A 6000-nucleotide genomic window follows, 5' to 3' on the forward strand; every position below is an offset into this window, starting at 1 on the left:
CGCCTGCGAAGAGTGCTACAGGAGCGTGTGAATGAGAAGGCTGGGGTGTCCCAGCGTGTAAGAGATGTCCTTCAAATTCCCAAAAGACAGATCATCCGGGTAGCCTCATTGGGCAGCATGGAACCCTAGGGCTACCAGTATCCAAACTTAGCAAATAGAAAAATCTTTTCCTAGAGAAGTCAGCCGAATTTTGAAGGAAAGTCTGGACTTAAGTACCCCAAGAGAATGGGAGTAGGAATTGACACAAAGGAAATCATCCAAACCAATACTGTGACAGCAGAGAAGGGCAGGACCTTGGTCCTGGAGCGATGGCTCAATGGATAAATCCTCACCTTGCAAGCACTGGGATCTTATACCGGTGCCAGCTCATGTCCTGGCTCCCTGCTTGTGGCCTGGGGAAGCAGCAGAGGACGGTACAGAGCCTTGGGATACCACATCCACATGGAATACCCAAAAGAAGCTTCTGGCTCCTGGCTTTGGATTGGCTCAGCTATGGCCATTGCATGTCTTGGGAGTGAACCAGCAAACAGATAATCTTTTTTGTCTCTTCTTGTATCTGTAAAATCTGATCTTCCTGTCCAATAACAATAAAGAATTTTTTTAAAACAAAGAAATGCGGGGGTGGGGGGGAGGTGGAATTTTGAGGGGGTGTAATCCCACTTTGTATTAAATTCTACCATAAAATTTAAAAATTCAAAATAAAAATTTTTTAAAAAGTGCAGGATGTCTCTAGTTCAGATGGGGAATGATGAGGCTGGAGGAGGAGCGTGGAGAGCTTGAATCAGGCTGTGGTGTTTGGAATGTATTCGTTGACCAGCAAGAGGCCATGAAGTGACTTCTAGAAGGAGTCAGGGGTATGACTTGAGGCTGGCTCAGCTTTGGTCACTGCAGTTATTTGGGCAGTGACCAGCAAAAGGAAGATCTCTCTTGTTGTCTCTTTCTCTTTGTAAATTTGCCTTTCAAAGAAAAAGTGTCAGTTGTACAGTGCAGGGTGAGAGAACCTTTAGAGTGGTAATAACGGATTGGCTCAATGAGAAGGACAGGCAGGAGTCGCCGTAGTGCGCTGTGTGGGCTTAGACCACGGCCTGGATTACGATAGTAACACAGCTGGACAACAAGGCATCAAATGGAGGACATATGAGTCTTGGTAATGTGATAGATACATGGAAGAAGCAAAGAAAAAAGGGGAGCATGAAGAATGGCCCCCAAGGTTTAATTCCAAGTTATAAAAAAAGCTGATAAATCTAGGGAAGGGGCCCAGCGCTATAGCCTAGCGGCTAAAGTCCCTGCCTTACATGTGACGGGATCATGTATGGGCGCCGGTTCTAATCCCAGCAGCCCGGCTTCCCATCCAGTTCCCTGCTCGTGGCCTGGGAAAGCAGTGGAGGACAACCTTGGGACCCTACACCCACGTGGGAGACCCAGAAGAAACTCTGGGCTCTTGGCTTCAAATCTGCTTAGCTCCAGCCATTGTAGCCACTTGGAGAGTGAGCCATCGGACAGAAGAGCTTCCTTTCTGTCTCTCCTCCTCTCTGTCTAATGACATAACAATAAAAATAAATAAATCCTGAAAAGAAAAAGAAACAGGAAAGGTGGAGAATAAGGGGAGAATAAGATGGTTTGGAAGGTGGGCATTTAGGCCTCTTGTTTCAGACACCATTTAGGATGTTCGTCCCCTGCACGAGAATACCTGCCTCTGAGACCCGACTCCACTCCTAATCCGTGACTTGCTGAAGAATGGGAAGTGAAAGGTAATGATTCCAGGATCTGGGTCCCAGTTACGCACATGAGAGACATGGCTGCAAGGCTCCTGGCTTCAGCCTGGCACAGCTCTGAATGTACATAACAGATACTCAGTAAGTGCATAAATGTTGCCTTTTTTTTTTTTTGCCATCTTCCTTCCTTTCATTTATTTGAAGGGCAGAGAAAAATCTTTATCTCCTGCTCCATTCCGCAAATGCCTGCAATAGCTGGGCTAGACCAAATCCAGGAGCCCAGAAATCCATTGAGATTTCTCACATGAAGAGCAGGAACTTAAATACTTGGGCCATCATCCACCACTTTCCGGGTACATTAGCAGAAGCTGGGTCAGAGCTGAGGAACTGGGACTCAAACCAGGCCTCCGTTGTAGGAGGCAGCATCCCAAATGGTGGCTTAACCCACTGCACCACAAATGCCTACCCCAAAACCTGCATTTTAAATGACAGCATCTGCTGTAAACAGAAAGGTAGATGAAGACAAAACTAAAGCAGATCGAATTTAGAGGCAGTGTAAAATGGGAGCTAAGTCATAGTGTTTCCCTGGAGAGGTTGTGGTTGCGATTTTGGGGAGTGAATCATGGGACGGAAGATCTTCCTCTCTGTCTCTCCTCTCTGTATATCCGCCTTTCCAATAAAAAAATAATAAAAATAAATCTTTAAAAAAAATAGATCATCTTACATAGCTTACTACCCAAATGACCACAACATCCAGGTTATACAGCTCAAGGCAGGAACCAGTGACTGCATCTGGATATCCATGTAGGTAGCAGAATCTCTTAAGTACAAGGGCCATCATCCATTGTCTCTGCAGGTGCATTAGCAGGGAATTGAATCAGAAGTGGAATGGGAATAGTTCGGACTTAAATCAACACTCTGATGTGGGACACCTCTGTTACAAATAGCACCTTAACCTGCTATGCCACAATACTAGTCCCCAGAAATCTCAGTTCTTTTTTTTTTTTAAGAGTTATTTATTTTTTTTTTAAAGATTTATTTTTATTATTTTTCATTAGAAAGGCGGATATACAGAGAGGAGAGACAGAGAGGAAGATCTTCCGTCCGATGATTCACTCCCCAAGTGAGCGCAACGGGCCGATACAATGCCGATCCGAAGCCAGGAGCCTCCTCCGGGTCTCCCACGCGGGTACAGGGTCCCAAAGCTTTGGGCTGTCCTCGACTGCTTTCCCAGGCCACAGGCAGGGAGCTGGATGGGAAGTGGAGCTGCCGGGATTAGAACCGGCGCCCATATGGGATCCTGGGCGTGCAAGGCGAGGACCTTTAACCACTTGTGCCACCGCGCCGGGCCCAAGAGTTATTTATTTTTATTGGAAACAAAGATTTACAGAGAGAAGGAGAGACGGACAGAAAGATCTTCTATCCGGTGGTTCACTCCCCAAGTAGCCTCAACAGCCAGAGCTGAGCCCACCCAAAGCCAGGAGCCAGAAGTCAGGAGCTAGCAGTTTGTTCTGGTTCTCCCACATGGGTACAGGATCCCAAGGCTTTGGGCCGTCCTTGACTGCTTTCCCAGGCCACAGGCAGTGAGCTGGATGGGAAGTGGAGCTGCCGGGATTAGAACAGATGCCCATATGAGATCCTGGCTCGTGCAAGGGGAAGACTTTAGCCACTAGGCTACTGCACTGGGCCTAAGTTAGGTAAACTTTTACATGGCAGCTTGCTTCCCACAGAGAGCATTCCAAGGATCAAAGGCAACAGTTGCAGATTCCAACATTTGAGCCATTGCAGTGTTAAATAAAATGTATATATGAGACTATTGCTTTGGGTTGAGTTCCCGAGTTAGTCCCAACAGACTAACTAAAATGTAATTACTCTGGCCCAGCAAGGTGGCCTAGCTACTAATGTCCTCACTTTGAACATGCCGGGATCCCATATGCTTGCCGGTTCTAATCCCAGTGGCCCCGCTTCCCATCCAGCTCCCTACTTGTGGCCTGGGAAAGCAGTCGAGGACATCCCAAAGACTTGGGACCCTGCACCCACGTGGGAGACCTGGAAGAGCTCCTGGCTCCTGGCTTTGGATCGGAGCAGTACCAGCCGTTGCGGTCACTTGGGGAGTGAATCATTAGATGGAAGATCTTTCTCTCTGTATCTTCTCCTCTCTGTGTATCTGACATAACAATAAAAATAAATAAATCTTTAAAAGAAATGTAACTACTCATACCACTAAGTAAAGACCACTAAGTGCAGCTCGGTCAATTTTGCCTCAGCTGCACACCTCAGGCTAATGCTAACTGACGGGTACTGCAGCCCAGCCCAGTCAGCCTGCCGCAGACCTAGTTCTTGTGGATATCAGTGAGTCCAACAGCTTTGTTGGAGTGACCCCCAATAATATACATGACAGGTTCTGGGCCCGCGCGGTGGCACAAGTGGTTAAGGTCCTCGCCTTGCACGCCCGGGATCCCATGTGGGCGCCGGTTCTATCCCGGCAGCCCCGCTTCCCTTCCAGCTCCCTGCCTGTGGCCCAGGAGAGCAGTCGAGGACAGCCCAAAGCTTTGGGACCCTGCACCCGCGTGGGAGACCTGGAAGAGCTCCTGGCTCCCGGCTTCGGATCAGAGCTTCATAGCATCGGCCGTTGCGCTCACTTGGGGTGGAAGATCTTCCTCTCTGTCTCTCCTCTCTGTATATCCGCCTCTCCAACAAAAAAGTAATAAAAATAAATCTTTAAAAAATATATATATATATACATGACAGGTTCTGCTGAGACCTAACACGGACCAGCCCACATCCCATCCGGCTCCCGTGTATACCCATGGGTGCTGCGGCTTGGCTCAGCCTGCCCCATCTTCCAGGACTAACTCTCATACATGTCAACAGCCCTGGTTCTCATGCTTACCAGGGGCAGTTACAGGCTAGCAGGGGAATCCCCACTGTTCCCCTGCCAGACATGTTCCCAGCACTGCAACCCAACCTGGTCTGGCCTGCTCCCAGTTCTGACTCTTGCGCTACCAGTAGGAGCTGTGCCTGACAGGGGCGTTCCTCAAGATCCCTTCCCTTACCAGGCCTGCTCCTAGCAATGGATCTTGCGTGTGGTGGGTGCTACTGCCAAGACTGATATGACCAATCCCCAGTTTGGACCCTCACCGTGGTACTGTGGTCTAACCTGATTTGTCTGCACCCATTTTGGTTCTCATTGATCTGCAGCCTAGCCCAGCCTGGCCCACACACATTCTAGTTCTTGTCAGCACTAGCAGATGCTGGAGCTCAGTCCAGTCTGATCTGCCCCAGACCCAGCCCACATGCATACTGGTTGGAGTCCTCTTATCTCCCCAACCAAGAACCAGGCCCACTCCGTTTGGTCTGCCCACAGCCCCAGCTCTTGCAATCATTGGTGGGAGCTACAACCCTGCAGGGAAGTTCCCAGAGTTCCCCAATCAGGCCCGTTCCCAGCCCCAGGTCTTGCACATGCTGGCAGGTGCCTTAATGCATTCTGGCATGGCCCACATGCAGCCTCAGCTCTCACTGATGGGTATAGCAGCAACCCACCCTGGCCAAGCATGGCCTACACCCTGGCCTGGCTCACCCCCAGCCCTGGCTCACTCCCAGCCCTGGCTCACATGCTCCCCAGTGGGAATTTCAGACTAGTGTGTGAGTTCCCCAAGTTCCCCCTCCAGGCCTGCTCCCAGCCCTAGTTCCCACACGTGTCAGTGGGGATAGTGGCCCTGCTTCGTATGTTCTGCCCTCAGTCCCAGCCCTTTCATGCACCAGTGGGTGCTGCAGCCTGGGCCCACTGGCCTTCTCCCAGCCCTGGTCCCTGCAAATATCAAGAGGGTTCCTGTCAGGTGAGTTCTCCCCAGTGTGGAGCATGTTCCAAAGGGTACTGCTTAAGTGGTTTTGATAGTTCTGAAACACTGTTGATTTTGTTGCTCCAAAGTTGATGAGATCTTTCCAAGGTCCACTGACTGATATAGTCCACCTCAGAGTATCCACTCACCCAGACACATGCTGTCAAACCTTGTCCAATTTGTTCTGCCCTCTATCCTCTTACATGGTGCTAGACCTCCTCTGTGAGCATCAACAAGTTGGCTGTCATGTCCCCCATGTGCATCTGGGCATGCTGTCCACTGAGAAGGCCCACTGTGCAACTGAGAAGACCCAGTTATGATACAAGCAATGTCAGATCACAGATCCTGTGATTTTTTGCTGTGATCTGAGTTTTGAAACCAGTAGTCCAATTGTGGGGAGGGAGTGGGAGGAGGGTTCTCCAAAGAAACTGAGTTGATCCCAG

The sequence above is a fragment of the Ochotona curzoniae genome, unplaced genomic scaffold (assembly GCF_017591425.1).
Source record: "Ochotona curzoniae isolate NIBS_2020 unplaced genomic scaffold, NIBS_Ocur_1.0 contig_291, whole genome shotgun sequence".
Classification (NCBI taxonomy): Eukaryota; Metazoa; Chordata; class Mammalia; order Lagomorpha; family Ochotonidae; genus Ochotona; species Ochotona curzoniae.